Source organism: Pteropus vampyrus, unplaced genomic scaffold (assembly GCF_000151845.1).
Source record: "Pteropus vampyrus isolate Shadow unplaced genomic scaffold, Pvam_2.0 Scaffold98, whole genome shotgun sequence".
NCBI lineage: Eukaryota > Metazoa > Chordata > Mammalia > Chiroptera > Pteropodidae > Pteropus > Pteropus vampyrus.
In genome coordinates, this window is record NW_011888879.1 from 1,143,544 (window position 1) to 1,163,188 (window position 19,645).

General features: G+C 47.0%; 2 long non-coding RNA genes across 3 annotated transcripts in view; both read right to left on the reverse strand.

Moving 5' to 3' along the window:
• The window catches only part of LOC111742636, a 108,345-nt gene that overhangs the window by 44,325 nt on the left and 44,375 nt on the right, over positions 1-19,645 (reverse strand). Inside the window, exons 4-5 of one of the 2 annotated variants that reach the window (XR_002781402.1) lie at positions 3,513-3,596; positions 2,827-2,943 (exon numbers count right to left, since the gene is read on the reverse strand). The exons of the other annotated variant lie outside the window; for it this stretch is intronic. This is a non-coding gene — a long non-coding RNA (uncharacterized LOC111742636). Of the gene's footprint in view, positions 1-2,826; positions 2,944-3,512; positions 3,597-19,645 lie in introns of those variants that run through there. 2 annotated transcript variants of the gene reach the window in all.
• On the reverse strand, positions 16,616-19,424 carry LOC111742635. The gene is made up of 2 exons (XR_002781401.1): positions 19,218-19,424; positions 16,616-16,746 (listed from the first exon to the last, which is right to left on the reverse strand). It is a non-coding gene; the product is annotated as an uncharacterized LOC111742635 (long non-coding RNA).

Genomic DNA, 19,645 nt, shown 5'->3' on the forward strand with positions numbered 1-19,645 from the left:
AAAGTGTTTCCTCAGAGGCACCTGCTCTAGAATTTCTTTAGCAAAAATCCTGGCCCCAACACCAGCCTCCCACTACTGGACTGTGTCCCTGCGGTTTCTCATCTGAACTTGGCCTCATTGTTGGTCCCTAGAGAGAGGCAGGCTGCCTGAGCCAGGCACTCCTTCTTGTCAACTGCAAATGGCCCATGGCAGGGGTGCTTCAGTGGTTAGTTGCTGGTGTAAGCCGAAGGAAGGTTTGGGCTTTATACAGACAGAGCAGTCTGCTCAGCAAATGCTGAGCAAACACCTGGTGGCAAGTTGAAGGTTTTAGGTAGCAAAGGGAAGTATGAGGTGATGGGTAGGGCAGGCGATGGCCCGCTCCATTCTCTTGTCCCCATTCTGCCAGGCTTTTTCACTCTTTGCAAAACTGTTGACCACTTGGAATCCTGGCACTGGGCAATGGTATGAGAAATACATAAATGGGCAGCCACGTCACTGTCCTCAAGGGGCTTATGTTCTATTTAGAAAGATAAAACAATCACAGCTCCACACAGGAACGAGCAATAGGGAACAGCATGCAAATTTACCACAAACCCAGAGCAGCGAGGCACAGAGGGAAGAACATGGATAGTCCCTGTGCCAGACACAGCACAGCTGAATTCTAGCCCTGTCACTCACTAGCAACTGTGCGACCTTGGGCAAGTTGCTTAAACTCTCTGAGTCCCAGTCTACACATCTGTAAAGTGGTAATAAAAATTCCCAACTCGTGCTCGCTCTGGCGGCACATACGCTAAAAACATTCCCAACTTTCAGGGCTGTCATGAAAAATAAAATAGTGGTGGCAAAACAGCTGGTAAAATGCCCAGCACACAGTAAGTACTTGATAGATCTTAATAGTCCCCTTAGACCAGGCGTCCCCAATCCCTGGCCACAACTGGAACAGGGCCACACAGCAGGAGGTGAGTGGTGGGCTAGTGAGTGAAGCTTCATCTGCATCTGCAGCCGCTCCCCAGCGCCAGCATCACCGCCTCAGCTCCACCTCAGATCGTCAGGCATTAGATTCTCATAGGAGCACCGGTCCCTGTTGCCAAAAAGGTTGGGGACCGCTGCCTTAGATCCCTTCCACCATGTGAGAACTCAAGAGAGATGTCTGTCCAGACACCAGGAACTGGGCTCTCACCAGACACTGAATCCACCAGCGCCTTGATCTCGGACTTCCCAGTCTCCAGAACTATGTGAAATAAATGTTTCTTGTTTCAACCAACCAACCAACCAACCAACCAACCAACCAACCAACCAAACATCCTTTTAATTCTCTTTTGGGTCAAGATGGGCTGTAAAATATGAATCATTTATGTCTGGTCTCCAAACTTAGAGCAGACTAGATGCAATAAAGTGAGGCTTAAAAAGAGCAGGGGAAATTAACACACCAAAGCCTGACAGTGAGGGGATGCCTAGAAGAAATACAGAAGCAGATATAAAAACAAAATAGCACCCAGGTGCCATGCGGTATGGAAGCAAACAGCTGCCCCCCTCCCACAGCCTCCAGGGCCATCGTCATATCACAGGAGAGCAGAGCAGACGGATGATGTTCATAATGGAACAGTGTTCAGTAGCCTCTAAGAAGCCAGGGATGAGCTTAGTGCATTTAAAAAATATTTTGATCCAAAATAATTAACATTTTTAAAAAAGTACTTAAACTGTGTGGGGCTGGTAAATTTTCAGGTGTCCAGAAAATTTATCTGCCACAGTTTCAAATGGCTAGACTAGCTGGGTTTTACTCTACTTCTCATATGTTGGTCAGAGAGCTTAGAATCATGCTGAGCACATCCTGGGGGCTTACTGGACTCCTGTTTCCTGATCAGTCCACACAGTGTTGAAATATGGTTTGTTCTATTTCCCATTTTCAACCATTCCATGCATTAACTGACTTAGGTCAGGGTCAGGCTCCATCTTCTCTTCGAAACGATAACGGATTATCTCCAGCCTCCACCGCTCTCCCACCAACCTGTCCCTTCTTCTACACTCCAGATTTCAGTTGATGGTGCCATCATCTACCAGACAGCAAAGACGACAGCAACAACAGAGCCGTGTTCATGAAATTAGCAGGTAACTGCAGTCCCAGGTCCTGCCTAGTGGGGGCATTCGGCTACAGCCGCGGTGCCAGCACCCCTGGTACCGCTCTAACCCCTGAGCTGCCAAATCTGGGGGGAAACCTGAGGCCCTAGTATTTCCCTGGTCTAGGGACACCCAGTGGGAGGGGGGAGTAGAGTTCCCTTTCCACTTGTTGAGCCACACAGGGGACCCAGAGGGCAGGAATGTGGCCCTAGGCACAGGGCACGCAGAGTTTCCCTACTGGTACCCTCTCAAGGGGAGAGTGTTCCCATGACTGAGAGCACCCCAGGTGCACTCCGCACAGGCCCAGCCTCCACCCAGCTCCGGACAGGTGGTGGCTTCTGCTGGCTGCTACCCAGACTGGCAGGGGCTGGGTCGTGAGCAGAAGAGACCCACCTGCTACCCTGCCCAGCTCGTCCTTCCAGCCTGGGGTTGGCCTTCCACCCCGGCCCTTGCTCTGTCCATGGGTCCCCAACAAAAGGCGCTCTTAACCTCCAAACATGTCTCCTCAGTTTTCTATTTGATTTTCAACTTTTATTTCTTATTAATACTTTTCTAAAGACTGTAAAACAGACCAAATTCTTCTGGGAATTAGCCCATAAGTAAATACAATATCTCTATGTTCAAAAATTCCCACTTAGAGCAACCTGGGACTCTCTATTCCCTTTTCCTTCTGAGCCCTGTCAGGGTTCTGTTCTGGAAACACAGACTTCGCCGTCTCTGACCCTTTCTTCTTTCCTTCCACTCTGGATATGCACACGGAGATAGCGAGGTGGGCCGGGCAGGGAGAGAGGAACTTGCTGGATTCTGGAGTTTGCATCTAGACTGCCATTTAGTAGCTGCGTGACCCTGAGTGAGTTATTGAATAGCTTTAGGTTTGTTTTCCTTATCTCTAAAGTGGAAACCAGAACTGCTCCCTCACAGGAGAGCCTCCCCTCCCCCACCCGCACTCCTGTGCCTGCACGTGCTAAGTGCTTATCCATTCCTACTGTGGCTCATTTCTTCCATGAAGTCTTCCATGATTATCCCGACTGTGGCAGAGACAGCCAACTACCCACACCATTCTTACTGCCCACTTTTTCTTTACAGTTAGGGGGTGCATGGAGCACAGATATGGCCAATGAGATGTAAATGACAGTTGCTGGAAGGGGCTTCTGAGAAACCTCTTTAATAAGGGCTCACTCAACTGTGCTCTTTTGTCTCTTACTCTATTTCCCCTTTTTCTCATCTGGAATGTAAATGTGATATCTGGAGCTGCAGCGGCCATGTTGAGACCTCACGGCATCCTTGGAGATAGAACTCACATACTAACTGTGGCAGAGCAAAAGGGCAGAAGGAGCCTATGATGCTGAATCATCCACCAAACGTCAGGATTTATGTTACATCAAGGGAAAAAGAACAGTTAAGCTTTCTATTACCTGTAGTCCAATGTAGTCCCTGTGGATATGTGGCTTGATGGCCTTGCCCTCTTCTCTGAGCTCCAATCACACATACAGTCACAACTGCACTCAAAGAGATTTTGGTCATAAGCAAAGTAACCTAACCATCTAGACTTTTTGGAATCCTATGTGTAAGGAATAGAAAATTCTGATTCACATAGAATGTCTGCACCCCAAATCTAAAAAGGTCCCTCACTCAGCTTGGTTCTTCATCATCTGGTACTTATCTTATGGCGGGAATGAAAGGCAGATGAATGCTGATTGCAAAGCAAACACTGTTTGCAGGATTGTTGGATTTGTTAACCCCAAAAGCATGATGAGGAATGGATGAGCCAAGGCCAGCAGACCTCCAACGCACCTCTGAGGTTTAGGGAAACCTTACTCCATTCTGTTCATAAGTGTATGGCTTCTAGACCATGAAGGAGTAACGAGTCCTGCCTTGGGCAGCATAATTATTTCTTCACATGTGCACATTCTGCATCGCCAACGAGCTCAAGTTTGCCATCAGACTTAAAGTTATTTATTGTGCACTTCCCACGTGTAAATTTCCATGCTAAGTGCTGGGGGGAACTCAGGGATGAAAAAGACCCAGTCCTCACCCTCAGGGTGCTGACAATCTAGCTGAGCAATGGCACAAACCACGCAGGCGTAGGAGGTTGTAGGAGGTTGTGGAAAGGCAATCACAGAGGGAGAGAGGCGAAGGAGGCCTCGGAGGGAAACCGCATCTGGGCCGGGCGTTGGAGAACGACTGCATCTCAACAGGCGGCCGGGCTGCGAGGGCTGGGAACCTGAAGAAGCAGCGGGAACAGGACACGGCACAGTTACCAGGCGTGGAGTGATTCCAAAATGGTCACAGTCTAGTATGGCCTCAGTGGTGGGAGACTGAGGCAGTGAAACTCGGGTGCTAAGTGTGGGAGGTAAAGCCATGACTGAATTTAAAAGTAAAGATCATGATGGCTAGCATGCACTGGATGTATGATACGTGCCAGCCGCTGTTCTCAGAGCTTCCTGCGAATTAAGTCACAACAACCCTAGAGGACTATTTCTGCCTATTTCACAGGTTAGAAAACACAGCTTTCACCAAAGGAAAGTCGGTTTGCCCTATGTCAAAGCTCGGAGAAGAGCCAGGATCCTGCCCCGTTTGGATCCCCGGTTTGCTCTCTTAGTCACTAAGCTACAGCAGGAAGAGGTCAGACCATGGTGGATAGGGGTCTTAAATACCACTCTAAGGGGTATAGTTTCCTTGCACAGATCTGTGAACTGAGCAGGGGGCCATTAGAGTTAAACTTGTGACTTTGATGCATCCCTCTGGAGGCTCCCTGAGGAAAGGCTGAGAAGGGAGAGAATAAAGGCAGGGGACCTACTAGGAGGCCCCAAAGAAATACTGGCTTGGAGCAGGGCTGACGGGACAGAAGCAGCGGGGTAGGCTAGAGCATCTCTGCAGAGACGGGCCAGGGCTGGTGCCTGATGTGAAGCTCTCAGTGCATGTGATGTTAACTGATACTGAGAGAGCAAGATGAAGCCTCTAAGGAGATGAGAAAGGACGAGGAGGAGCTGGGAGGAGAAGAAAGGCTATTTAGATCGGATCAAAGTTCATCCTACAGGTACTTCGCCTGCACGGGACCTGGTGTATGGGCAAGCTTATTCACTGCCGCATTATATGAGAGAGCAAAGGACGGGAGCCAGGCTAAAGGCCCATCAACAGGACACTGTTTAAATACATTTTGGTTTATCTGTACATAGAAATACTATGTTTTTGTATAGCTCATGAGGTCAGCATGGCTTTCACATTTTTAAATGTTTGGGGAAAAAATGAAGAATAATATTATGTGATATGTGAAAATTACATGAAATTCAAATTTCAGTGTCCATAAATAAAATTTTATTGGAACACAGCCACATTTATTGATTCATGTATCACCTATGTCTGCTTTCCCATTACAATGGCAGAATTGAGCTGTGTGAAAGAGGCCTTCTGGCCTGCAAAGCCCAAAATATTTACTATCTGGACCTTTACAGAACAGTTTGCCAACCTGACGTAGACTGCTATCTCCAGAAAAGTGCACAAGAGACAAACCGTGGCGATTGCCTCTGGGGAGGGGAAGTCCAAAGGACAGAATCAGAAAGGACACTTCTTACAGTGTAACTTTTGTAATTTTGAATCATGACAATGTTAACCTGCCTTTAAGCTTAATTAGAAATTTAAAAGAGAAAAAAATGGGCCCCATTTCCAATCTTGAACTGAAGGAGAGAAGGAAGAAATGGCGGCCGGTTCTAGCCCTCAGTGATGGATCTCGGTGAGGTGACAGCCCTCCAGCCAGGAGAGGTCACGAGGTGAGTCTGGACCTTACCTCAGCCTTGCACTTGCTAAATGACCCGGGACAGCCCCCCTCCCTGTGGGTGAGGGGTCAGTGCTGCTCATATGCTAGAGGCCCTGCCCGAGAAAGGGGCCAGAATACTGGCCTCCACCTCTCTGCCTGCCGGGGGAACAAGGAAAATGGGTAAGTAAACCCAGACTGTGGAGTCATAAGTCATTGATAAACAAGAAGCAGAGCAGATAGGGAATGTGGGCTGGTGAGAAGGACACAAGGATTCTGGACACAGGGTCCTAGTCCTGCCTAGGCACCAACTGTCCTGGTGATCTTAGGTAAGTCGTTTCCCTTTGGGGCCTCAGCTCCATCCCTATCAACAGGGGCCTGGGCCAGACCGATGTCATCCAACTGCCACTCTCCTGCCCCGCTCGCTCATTCCCATCTACTCTACCTATTGAGCATGCATTCAAGACTTCACAGAGGCCCTGGATTGAAAAAAATGACAAATCAGTCAAAAGAAAGCTAGCCTCACCTAGATGGTCTCTGAGACATATGGTTCTGTCACCCCATAGCTCCAAGAGACTCGCCACCTCACCTGATACAAGCCCTTCTGTCACTGGTTGAGCAGTGAGGACACCACAGCCCTGGGTGATGGCCAATCTGGCGCAGGCAGGAAGTGGCTGGGGGGGGGGGGTCAGTAGGCATGCCAGAGGGCCCCTTTTGAGCAAATCCCGGCAGATGCATTAACAGCCCAAGTGCTGGAAACAGCTGTAGCAGCTCCAGCCCCAGAGGATTGGTCCCCAGGGCAGTCCTGTTGGGGGTCAGACACCTTCGGTGGTGGTCTCTCTACCTGAGCAAGTATGCGGCTGCATCCTCCTGGCCCTCCTGAGATCAGAGGCCAGCCAGCATCCTCGGAGAGCGCTCAGGGCTCCCTCAGGCCTGGAAGCCTCTCCTCTCCTTCCTCCCTTCTCCCTCAACCCAAAAGGACACCTAATGGCCAAATGTGAGATAACTGGAGCAACAAAATAAATAATGACCGCAATAGATTATAACTTACAGAATAAGACTACAATAAGAAATGAGGCATTTTTAATGATATAAATATTTGAATAAATAAGGGAGAGGGATAGCTCTTTCTTAAAACAAAATTCTAATTAAGAAATGTTAGAAGGCATGACAGAAACAGAAAAGCACCATTTGGCAAACATCCACAATAATTGTTTTAAGCAAGAATCATCGTTGGAAACAAACATTCGTGGGTGAAAATATGACAAGAACCAGGATGATTACATAATCTCAAAGTATTTCCATATGAGATGCTTATTATCTGCAAAGGGGAAAAGAGTTAACTTTACAGTGGAAAAACTTGGCAGACACCACCTTACCCAGGTGATCAGAGTCAACATAACAAGTAACACAGTGTATCGGCTTTGGGTACCACCCGATTGATGCACTGAGAAGGGCAGTGATGTTCCGGTCAAAACGCAACCACTGGAGAAAACAGCAGGCAAACCCAAACCGAGAGACATTCTACAAAATAACTGGCTCGTACTCCTCAGAAGTATGAAGGTCACGAACAAGTAAGATTCAGGAACTAACCTAGGCTAGAGGGAACTAAGAAAATATGAGAAGTAAGTGCTACGTGTGATTTTGGACTGGCTCCTGGACCAAATGAAGACATTAGTGGGGCAATTGATGAAATTTGATTGAGGTTTGTAATTTCCTGGTTTTGATGACTGTACTGTAAATATGTAGGATGTTAACATTTGAGGAAACTAGGTGAAGGGTATTTGGGAATTCTTTGTACTATTTTTGCAACATTTCTGTAAGTCTAAAATTATTTTGAAGAAAACAGAACAAAAATCTTTCCTCTTTTGTCCAACTTCCCCAGACTCACTCCTGCAGCTGTGAGCGGCAGCTACTTCACGCACACGTCTCTCTCCTGAGTTCTAGGACAGGGACTGTGTCACTTTAATCCTTGTTTTTGCCTCATCTTAAAAACTTTATATGGATGGAAGGTGGCTGTCTGTCTTCCTCTTTGAGAAACTCCTCACTCAGCTCCCTTGATTCTCCCACTGTCAAAAGTACCACTGTTCTTTCAGTTGCTCAGACCAAAATCCTAGAGGTCATCTTCGATTTCTGCTCGGGCTTCCCTGTCAGAATCTCCATCTGTCGCCAATGAGAGTGATCCAACAGTGGGGAGATTTGACCATAAAAACCTTGGCCAGTTACTGGGCTGGGTGGGCCCTGGAGTTTCATGTGCTTCTGGCTGATTGAGAAGAAAAAAGAGAATCTCACTTCTCAGACTCCTTCTGAACCCTCAATGTCAGGTGCGAGGCTTCCAGATGACTCAGCAGGGCCAATTTCCTTGGAAATAGCCACTCTGGCTGGAAACTGTCCATGTTGCAAACAGGCACACTCAGCTCACCCCCAGAAAATCTGACCCATCACTCAACATGCTTCCTGATTTAATACCTATATATAGCCATACTTATAGACCTTCCTACATACTTATGCATTTAGAAACCAATAAAGCTAAAAATACCCCCACCCCATGCTTCATTTGTTTTCTGTAGGTTCCTTGTTTTGACTTTACAGCTTAGGCGACTGGAAACTGCTGTCAGAATGGAGTGACATCTAGCTGTGGGCAGAGAGGACAGGCTCAGTCTGGGAGACAGGGAGAAATAGGCCGAGCCCCAGCTCTAAAGTCAACATGCTGTGATGCTTTGGGATATCCTTCTCCTTGCGAGGCCTCAGTCAACTGAAGGAGGAATTTAACTTGATGACGATCTCAGGTGTTTTCTTGCTCTTCCATTCACTGGTTCAGTGCAATGATACTAACGGGGAAAGTTGACACAGGTACTCCAGAACCATTGATTCCTGATCATTCATTTATTTAACAAGTATTTGTTGAGCACTTACTATGTGTCCTATAAAAATCTCTACCATTAGGGAACTTACATTCCAGTTAGGAGAGACAAATAATAAACAAAATAAATAAATAAAATGTATAGCATGTTTGACGGTGATAAGTGTTGAGAAAAAAATAAAGTAAAAGGGGGACAGGAAATGGAGAGGGGTATAATTTTAATTAAGGAGGTTAGGGAAGACTTCCCTGAAAAGGTGATATTTGCATAAAGACATGGGATGAAGCTATACCCAGGAAGAGAGGGAGGGAGCGAGCATGTAGATACCTTGGAAGGAAGGGTCCCAAACAGGAGATGCAAGTGTCAAGGCCTCAAGGTGAAAGTGTGCCTGGTGTATTTGAGGCCACTGTAGCTGGCATGGAGTGAGCAGGGAGCCACTGCTAGGGGCTCAGATGGAGCGGCAACACGGGCTGGTGCTCCAGATGGGACGGGGCACCACTGCAGGTTCTTGAGCTGAGGAGGGACCTCGGCTCATTCTTATCTTCATAGGATGTTCTGGCTGCTGAGTTATTTCATAATAGATGGCAGGGCACAAGGGTGGCAGGAGGGAGACGACTGCAAACCAAACAAGGGCTGACGGTGGCTTGCAGCAGGTTGTAGGGAGAGATGGGGAGAAGTGGTCAGAATCCATATGTATGTGGAAGCATTTGCTGATGGACTGGGCATGAGTATGAGAGAACCAGAAGCCAAGAGTGTCTCCAAGGGTTTTGGTATGAGCAATGATGGACGCGACATGAACTCAAATGGAGAACACTGTGGGAGGAAAAGAGATCAGGAACTCAGTTTCAGACCCATGAGGAGAGAGAAACCTATTAGACATCCCAGTGGAGGAGCTGAGTGGGCAGTTGAATGTATGAGTCTGGAGTTCGGGAGAGAGTCTGGGCTGGAGAGGCACATTTCAGAGTCGTCAGCAGGTATATATATATGGTACATAAAGCCACAGGCCTGGGTGATCCCAAGATGGCATGCCAACAGTTACAAATTGGGAAGTCAAAAGAAACCAGTGAAGAGGACAGAGAAGAATCAGCTAGGGAGGCTGTGTCCTTTCTGCATCTTATAAACTCAGGTATCTGAGCAAGAGGGGACCCTGGAGAGGCCCCATTTTAGAGATGAAGACTGAAGCCAGGAGAGGGGTCGGCCATGCCTTCCTGGCTGAAACTCGTGATAATAATAAGCAACAAGGCTGGGCTTGACTCCAAGGCTGGGAGGAGGGTGGACTGGAACTGGAAAGGGTGGTGTGACCAGGAAGAGCGGTTATGGGAATGGAGGAGACAGGCTGGGGTGGGATGTATGGAAGAGATGGAACTGGTACAACCTGACACCAAATTTAAAGGGTGAGGGAGAAGAGGGGACAAATATGGTGCTGGCATCTTGAGCCTGAGTAGGGAAGGAAGGGAGTGCTACTAACAGAAATAGATTTCCCCACCTTGCCTTTTCCAGCTACGCCACACTCCCCAGGATCAACCCAAGCCTTGACTCAGGACACACAAGAAATTAAGGTAATAGGAGACCAGGTCACAGAAATAAAAGAAATCCTACAAGATCTGTGTGTATATGTGGATACATATTATCCATACATATATATAATATATATAACTTAAATCAGGTGAAATGGCAAAGCAATGAATGGCTTTGGACTCAAAAGCAAGCCTGTGTTTCTTCTGTCTACGTACACAGAGGACCAGCTGAAAGCATATAAAAACATCACTTCCTTCCAGGAATCTTGTGGGGACATTATGAAAAAGTATGTTTTTGCGGCAGAAACTACTCTGAGTCCCCTAGGCCTGCTTCCCTTTCCTCCTGGGGTCACAGCTGCTTTCATTTCCAGCCCTCGCCCCTCCCAATGTCCGCTAAGTTTGGCCCATGGAACATGGCGGCCACTCCTGGGCCTGGCCCACATCTGCCTCCCATGTAATTCTTTCTTTGCCTTTCCCCCTCATCTTCCAGCAGAATGTCCCTGCCCAGGGTGTCCTGGAAGCTCTGCATGAAGAGGAGAGTCTCTCCTCAGCTTGGGCTGCTGAGTGACAGGGCCCCCTCCCCGAAGCAGGGACACCTCACTGGGCCATAAACTAAGATTTCATTATGGTAAGCTACTGAAATATGGGCTCTGGGCATTATCTTACCTAGTAGAGCATGGAGAAGCTTTGTGAGAACCATAAGATGTTGTAGGTCTGTAAGGCATTTTGTCCTGTTTGTATTTTTAAATCCTAGATTTTCTAGTCTAAGAGTCATTTGGAAGGACCGAGAAGGCCAGAAGATGCTGGAGTGGGATTGTGCTAGGACCAAAGAGTTACCAACACACCAGTCCCTAGCACCCCAATGAAGTGACACCCACTGTCTGCATGAAATCAACCATCTCTCTTAGCACCATCCTGAGCCTCTGAGCCCACTCAGAATAAAACCCTATCTCGTTGTACAGATGAGGTCACAGAAAGAGACCTGCCTGAGGTCACATGCCCCTCCCTGGCGCTATGTGCACACTGGCAACACTCATCGGTGTCAGGGAGGACGAATTATTGTGGTAGACTCTTAACAGCGATGGCTCCTCATCAATATGCCTCCATATACGTGCCCTTGTGGAGTCCCTGCCCACATGAGCGCTGGGCTTAACCATGTGATCTGCTTTGGCCAATGGGACATCAGCAAATGTGATGCAGGCAGAGGCCTGAAAGCTCTTGTGAGTCGGGGCTTGCTCTCTCTTGCTGCCGGGCCCCCTTCTGCTATCAGGAAGTGGGCTAGCCTGCCGGAAGATGAGACTACAGGAACAAAGACAAGTCTTCATTCTGGAAGAACCATGGACCAGTGGTTCTCACTCAGAGGGCAATTTTGTCCCCCAGGGAACATTTGCCAATGTCTGAAGATATTTTTGTTGTCCTAATTGTGTGTGTGTGTGTGGTAGGGTGCTACTGGAATCTGGTGGAGACAAGCCAGGGATGCTGCTAAACATCTTGCAATGAACAGGACAGCCCCCACAGCAAAGAATTACCTAGTCCCAAATGTCAGTGGTGCTGAGGCTCAGAAAGCCTACCCGCAGCCAACCAGTCCCCGGGGGATCTCCCAGCTGCTGCAGCTTCATGCGTTACCCTGTGAGACCAGAAGAATGGCCCAGTTAATCCCAGCCGAGATGGCTGACCCACAGGACTGAGGAAGAAGGTGGTGGTGGTAAGCCTTTAAATTTGGGGGAGGATTTTCATGCAGCAAAGCCTGATTCAGGATACTTGGCTAATGGTGGTCTATTACTGTGCATATTTGCACATGTCCTCACTCTTTGTAACAGGGGATGTAGAGGTGGCTGGATCCTTGTTCGTGGATGTTCCATCTTGTGAGTATCACTCGGCTTGGAGCTGTTTATTACAACCGCCCCCACCCCATACTCCTATTATGGACCAGTTGCTGTTCTAAGTATTGTATAAGTATTGAGTCAGTTAATCCTTACAGCAACTTCATAAAGTATTGCCCCCATTTTACGCAAGAGAAACTGAGGCTCAGATTAGCTTGCAAAGGGTCACATGGTTACTAGACGTCTGACCCCGAGTCTGTGCCCTTGACCACTACTCCATGCTATCTCCCATCACTGACTCTGTCATTGGCTTCACTGTATGCTATGTCCCCTCATGGCCCAGCTGCTCCTTCCCCTGCCCCAGACTGCTGCCCACTAAGATAGCTGGCCACTGCTGCTCAGGTGGCCACAGGTGTGCCTCCTTTGTGACATGTTGTTTTGAAAGAGGAGGATTAGTGTGCTCCAATACTTATTCACTGCGGGATCTTGAGCACATTTCTTAACTTCTCTGAGCCTCAGTTTCCTTACTGGCAAAATGGGGCCGAATCATCAGTGTACAACAATCAGCAAAGTACAGGACACAGGCCTAAACACTGGTGATACGAAGTAAACCAAACGCATGAGGTCCCCCCTCAGGGAAGTCACAGTGTGATGGGGGAAGGGAAACACTGAACACACACAGTAGGATGGGGGATCAACGTGACCTCACAGGGTCCTTGTAAAGATGAATGACTGCGAAAGCATTAAAAAAGTGTCTGGTAGTGGATGTTCAGTAAATAGTGGAGCCTCGATTCTAGGCTGCAGTGGTTGCTTTCTAAGTTCATGGCTTTGACCTTGCTCTCCCTCTGGGGGCTCAGCTGGTGGAGCAGGAGGAGGGGACCTAGTAACAGTGGCTTTGAAGACCTCTGGGAAATAAAATGTTGCTTTTCTTCAGGAAAAGAGTGATACTCACTGGAATCGAAGCATTTTCTCCACTGTCCCTGATTACAGTTACGTTCCTCCTGCCATTACAGTGTAGTGGTCCCCAGCCCAGACCCTAGAACTGGAGGCATGGGTTCAAGTTGCTTGGGCAAATGCTTAACTTCTCTGGGTCCCAGTCTTTCATCTGTCAAATGGGGATGATAGCTGACCCTATCTCATGAGGTCACTGTGAGGGTGAAATGAATCAAAGTATAGAATAGCACAATGCATGCATTGCTAGCGAAGCTTTAGCTGTTGTGTGTGCGTGTACATGTGTGTGTGCGCATGCGCGCGCACGAGTGTGTAATCATTCTGCTTTGCCTGCACCCTTCTGGAAGAGGGTTCTTTGGATTCTAGGAATTCTGGCTGGCAGAGGACTGACATGTTCCTTACTCAGGCTGAAGGTCACTTTTAGGGCCATGGAACTTTCCCTCCTGCCTTAGCCACTCCCCTTTCTGGGAGTCATTACCTTGATACGAAGGGAACGTATAATCACTGTACAAAAAATTAAAACATACAGATAAGCAAGAAGAAATTAAAAAAACTTCAAATCTCACCATTCAGAGAGAACTATGGTTAACATTTTGGGTATCTCTCTCTCCAGAATTTTCTTCAATTAAAATATTTGCTTAAATAAATATGTATATATATTTAGGCCCAGGGTCAGCATGCTAAACCTCAGGCCCTCAGAACTCCCCTTAGGCGGATGGGAGACCAGAGCACTGTTGGTGACTGAGTCCAGGACCCTGGCAGGCTGGGGACAAAAACTTTCTGCCTGGCACCAATTTGCTCCCCACCCCCAGCTGGGCGTGAGCTGCCTTCTCCCGCTCTGCATGGAATGCCCCATCTTGGAGCTGCTTCTGATCCCGTCTACAGAGGCAACTTGTGTGGGATGATTGTGTCAGAAGGGAAACCCACAAGAAGGCCCCAGGGAATGAATTGGGCTTTTATGTGAAAAGCAGCTCTCTGCCTAACTCCCAGCTCCTCCTAACCCGCTCTGAAAGCTGACCATGACATCGCTAATAACTGAGATTTTGAGGGGATGGGGGCGGGGAGCCCCAGAATAGATGCAGCTTAACAACAGCTGGAGAACTTAGTGGCAAATGCAAGGGTGACATCTATCTAGGCTTTCTCCATGCCTCCCAAACCTGGGGGCTGTGGAGTCTGCTTTCACGCTCTACCATGGAATTTCTTGGAAATCTTAAAAACCATGACTATACTTTACATATCCTGTGCCAAGCCCTTTACAGAAATTATGTTTATCCTCGCCTCAGTTTTACAAGGCAGGTAAGGACACTGAGACTTGGGAAGGCAGTGTCACGGCCCAGCCCATGCTGTCAAAAAGAGAGTAGACAGATCTGAACCCATGGAATTGGACTCTGGAGCCCACGCTCTTTATTTTCCCATAAAAATTAATGTTTATTAAAGTGACTATTCCCATAGTTAAAAATCAAATGGGGCTAAAAGACAGCAAAAATCAGCCACCCGCAGCCCAACCCTCTCTACTCCTCTGCCCTGCTCCCCAGAAGCAACCAACTCAGCTTTTTTCCTGTTCTTTACTCCCAATTTCATTTCTTATATATTTTTTCCCTTGAATAAGTAATCCCCCTAGTCTCTTTCCCATTTCTTAGCTTCTTCTTATTGCAATTTCCCTCAATTCCTTTAATGGGTCTATCAAAGGCCTAGCAATAATTTTTTAGCAACTCGCCCAGGCCATATCATCTTGCCCTCCCTTCCCTGTGCTCTGTCCCACTGCTTCGGACTGAGCTGGCTCTCTGCTCTTGGCCCTGAGACTTCTCTTTGCCATTCCCTTTGCTGGGGCCCCTATTCTTAGGTGCCATGGTTTCCTTTTTTGTGATAAGCACAGCTTTTGAGTCCTGCATGTCTGAAAATGTTTTTATTTTCCTTTAACATTTGATTGGTCATTTGGCTGAATATAAAATTCTGGGTTGGAAATCCTTTTCCTTCATAAGTTTGAAGGCATTTCTCCATTGCGTTCGTCAGTGTTTCTGGGGAGAAATCTGCTGCCTTTCTAATTTCCATTCCTTTCTCTATTACGTTTTTTGTTTGTTTGTTTGTTTTTTAATTTCTGGGGCTTTCCAAACATTCTCTTTATCTTTTGTTTTCTAAAATCTAATACTATGTGGTCTGATATGAATTATTTTTGGCTCATTGTGCTGATCATCTATTGAATTTTTAAACTTTAGTTATCATTTTAAATTTCTAAAAACTCTTCTCTGATTGTTCCTTTTTCATGGGATTCTATTTTTATGTCATATTTTCCTGAGGTTACTAATTTATAGGTTTTTTTTTTTTTTTAGAATTTATTTTAAGGTTTCTTTTCCTTGCTATATGATGTCTGTTTCCTCCAACTTCCCTCTTTTCTTTTGTTTTAAACCCTCTCATTTCAAATGTCTGGTGATCCTTCACATTTAAGAGCAAGGCAGGCTTACGGCCTAGCAGACATCACAGTAGGGTGACCAGATGGCTAGAAAGCTGTTTCACTGGGAATCTTCAAATAAAATTTTGTGGAGGTCTTTTCCTAGGAGCAAGGGCTGGGGGTGAGAAGCAGCTCAATCTCTCCAGAGAATTTTCCAAATGCCTGCTTAGAAGAGAAGTGACACTTAGTTCTGGGAGCCAGCAGGGAATCTGAGTGTCCATAAAATAAGTTTTTAATTTAATTAATCTCCCAGTTTTCAAATTCCTACCTCGCTGTCACTCTCTGCTGTGACTAATGTGCTGGAGTCCAGAGCATCTCCAGTTCCAACACTCCAGAGAATAACTTCAGGTGGCTCCCATGGAAAAAGACAGTGGGGGCAGCTTCCCGTTTCGCAGCCCTGAGCCTCACTCCTGTCTGCTATGGTACTTGGTACCTTTAAGCACCCAACACTTGCAGATTCCGTGGGGCTCCTTGGTCCTCTTCTCGTCATTTTCCTCTCATATGCATGGGACTGTGACTTCCTCCACTCTATGCAGTCAGAGACGGCTCTTCTCTCCACCTGCCCATCTATAGAAACGTTTTCCTTCCCAGTGCTGTTCTCTCCTCTTCTCTTCATCCTTTTGGCGTGATGCCTCTGTTATTCCAGTGCTGGTGGTTATCAGGGGAAAGGGGTGAGTGAAGTGGAATTATCAGTTATAATTGCATTAGTTATCTCTTTCATATAACAAATCACCCCAAAACTTAGTGGCTTATTTTTCATGATGCTGTAGATTGACTGGGTGGTTCCTCTGCTGGTTTCACCTGGACTCGTTCATGCAGCTGTGTTCATTTGGCAGTTGGCTGGGCTGGAAAATACAAGTTGGCCTTCTTCACATGTCTGGCGGTTGGTGCTGGCTGTTGGCTGTGATGCCTCAGTTCTCCTCCATTGGCCCCACATCTTCCAGTGAGCTAGGCTAGCTTCCTTAAAGGGTGATCTCAGGACAATGTTCCAAAAGGTTAAAGGCAGAAGCTGCAAGGTCTCCCAAGGCCTGGCCCCAGAAGTCGTGCAGCATCACTTCCAAATTCTATTGGTCAAAGCAAGTCAGCCCAGTTTCGAGACATTGTCTCTTGATGGGAGGAGTGGCAAAGCCACACTGTAAAGGGGTATACATATAGGGAAGGAGAAACTGGTGCAGCTCTCTTTATTTAAAAAAATCTGTCATAGGAGAAGACATAAATGCAGATCCATCTACCATGTTCAACTGGAAGTCTTCTCATGCTCCTTAGATTACCCCACACCATCAGAGTCTGTGTCCTGGACATTAATATAAGATCATTTCAGAATTTTGCTGATCAAACCCCCACAGTCCCAGGTAGTTGTAAGTATATAATACCATAACCCCATACTGAGGAGAGGAGTAGAGTACCCTAGTTCTCATCAAAGCATTTAGAATTGGAGGAACTTGGGATCGAATCCCAGTTCCACTATTTATTAGCCCCATTACCCTAGGTATGTTAGTCTCAATTTCCTTCATTATAAAATGTGGTCTTGTGTACAGTAAATGAATTAACAAATGTAAAACCCATACTTAGAACAATGTTTGACACAGAGCAGCATTCACTAGTTAGTGCAAGTAAATGATTTTTCTGGGAAAATATCACATCTCTAATAAATTTAACCACCGGAGATGAAATTTGAGAAAGAGTCTAATTTAAGTCTCGGCTCTTTACATAAATACCTCATAGGGCTGTTGCAAGAATCCAATGAATTAAAATAGATAAAGCACCTAGAAGACTGCCTAGCACATCACATGTGCTCAATATGCATTTGTGAGCATCTTGCTTTCTTGGCTGAGTGGAAGCATTCAGCATAGCTTGGCTCTGACGGGGCCACTGTGATGGACAACACTGCCTGTCAGGTAAGGTAGGGGTGCTCCATACAGTGAAGACCAGGCAACAGTGTTAAATCACTTTGTCTGCTCTCTAGGGTTGGGACAGGCAGCTCACAGGTGTGTCTATTTCTACAGCTGTGGTTCTTAGCCTGGGTTCCATGGGTGCGTCTTAGGGGGCAGAGAACCGCCTGATATTGTATGGAGCGCAGGGGTATGTATACATCTTTCTGGGGCTAGAGTTTTCAGCTTTCATCAAATCCTCAGAAAGGTCACTAACCCCCAAATATTGAACATCTCAGCTCTACAGGCTCTCTCACCCTTCCAACATGTGTGCTTCTAATGTAATTTGGGTTGCGAAATAAAGTGATTTATCATGTTAGAATTCTGATTGAAGTAGGTCAACAGGACCTGGAAAAGAGCCAGGTGGGCTCTCCATTTGGGGAATGGGTTGAGCTTCATAGTGGATTCCTGTTTTGCTGCCCATAAGCCCGCTTTTGCATCTGGGCTGATGTAGCTATTTGTAAAATTTGAGTGACGAGAAAATTGATCACCAGCGAAGTTAGCTGGTTTCCACTTTGTTCATGCTATGGGCATTTTCAATGTCTGTCAGGCAGTCCACATATCCTGAGTCCAGTGTGTATGCTCCATCTTAACCTCTGGGTTGGGTACATCAAAGAAACCCCTTACACTGCACCAGGAGCAGACAGAGAAGGGCTGGCCTTATCTGCTGACTTGCAGTGATATCTGTCCAAGGAAATCATCTGCTATTCCTTGACTGGTTCTTTTAATATAGTCACATTTATGACCAAAAGAATCAACTTTTAAGGTTGGAGCTATTCTCATGAACATGCTATTGTATCATTTTTAAGGGAAGGAAACAAGCCCAGCAAAGCTGCAACATTTAAGCTAAATCTTCCCTTTTAAGTTTAATTCTTTATCATCTTCTTTTGTGACTCAAAGGCAGAGAGAAGATTTACCCAAACTCTGTGAAATATTTGCTGACTGATCCAGTCCTCGGTAGGGTTGTGCTAAACTCCTGGAGAGGAGCCAGGGAGTCACCCGGAGTCTCACTCAAAAGCATCCTGGGTAATTTGGTGGCAAGCAGAAAGAGAATTCTAGAGCCTGTTGTGCCCAGCGTAATATCTGTGCAAATCTACCTCAGGGCACCATCTTCCCCCAACTGGAGGCTGCCTCCCTCCCCCGCTACCCTCACTCACACTATGACTAGTCATTGCTGATCCTCTGGTGGGGACCTGGGGAGGTAGCCAGGACAAGGACAGCTGGGGGCCAGTGTTCCTGAGTTAAGCCTGTCTCTGAAAAAGGCTCCTCCCCCTGTGCTTCTTAGCACAAAGATTTGGTGACTCATTCTGAATAAGACAGCATAAATTTCCTCCTAATAACACACTTGTCACTGAACCATTCCAAGAATTTGGCATTGCAAGAGATCTGGCTCAAGGCAGTGGGACCAACAGGTAATACTAGAGGGGTGAGGACCACCAAGTCAATGTCACGCATTCCTTTTGGAGCCATATATTCCCACTTTACAGATGGAGGATGTAGTGAATCAGCCCCTAGGCCCAGCTGGGACCGATCCTGCACCTCCTCCCATAGACAGCACTGTGGAGGAGCTTTGGTGGCAGAGAGCTGGGGTTTGAAACCTGCTTATGCTACTTCCACACTGGGCCACCTTTGGCCCAGGTTTCTTAATCTCTCTAGCCTCTCCTTTCGTCATCTGTAAAACAGAGATAATACTTAACTCGTGAAGCTTTTGTAAAGATTCAGTGAGGTAGGTTAGATAAAGAGCTTTCGGCAGGGGGCCCGCTCGGAGTGAGTGCTCCCAAGTGCAGGGTTAGCATTGCTGTTCTACTCAAGTGCCACCCGCTTCCCTGCTTACCTCGTTTGGCGTACTGCTGTCCTCTACGCTGGCATTCTGTCCTGTTATTCTTTCTTTTGAATAGGAGAGGTGGCCACTCCTACATTATACCACTTATTATTAACTAGCATTTGAGGGAGATATTATCCCTCAGTTGACGGGTAGAAACCGAGGCTGGGAGAGTTTGAGTGATTTCCCCAAGGCCACCACTAGGGGCAGGACAGATCAAGATCTGAACCTGGGTCTGACTGAATTCATTCTCCAACACATCAGCTCCCAGGGGAAGCCCATAATCAGGGACCAGCTGCCAGCAGGGAAGACCTGGATGTGGCCAAGTATTTTTGTCACTGCATTCTTCCCAGGCAGTTCACTCTCCGGACTCTGGACAGTTGCCAAGGAGGTGTGAACGAGAAGGCAGAAAGAGGATTTCCTTTGGAGGGTGCAGTGAG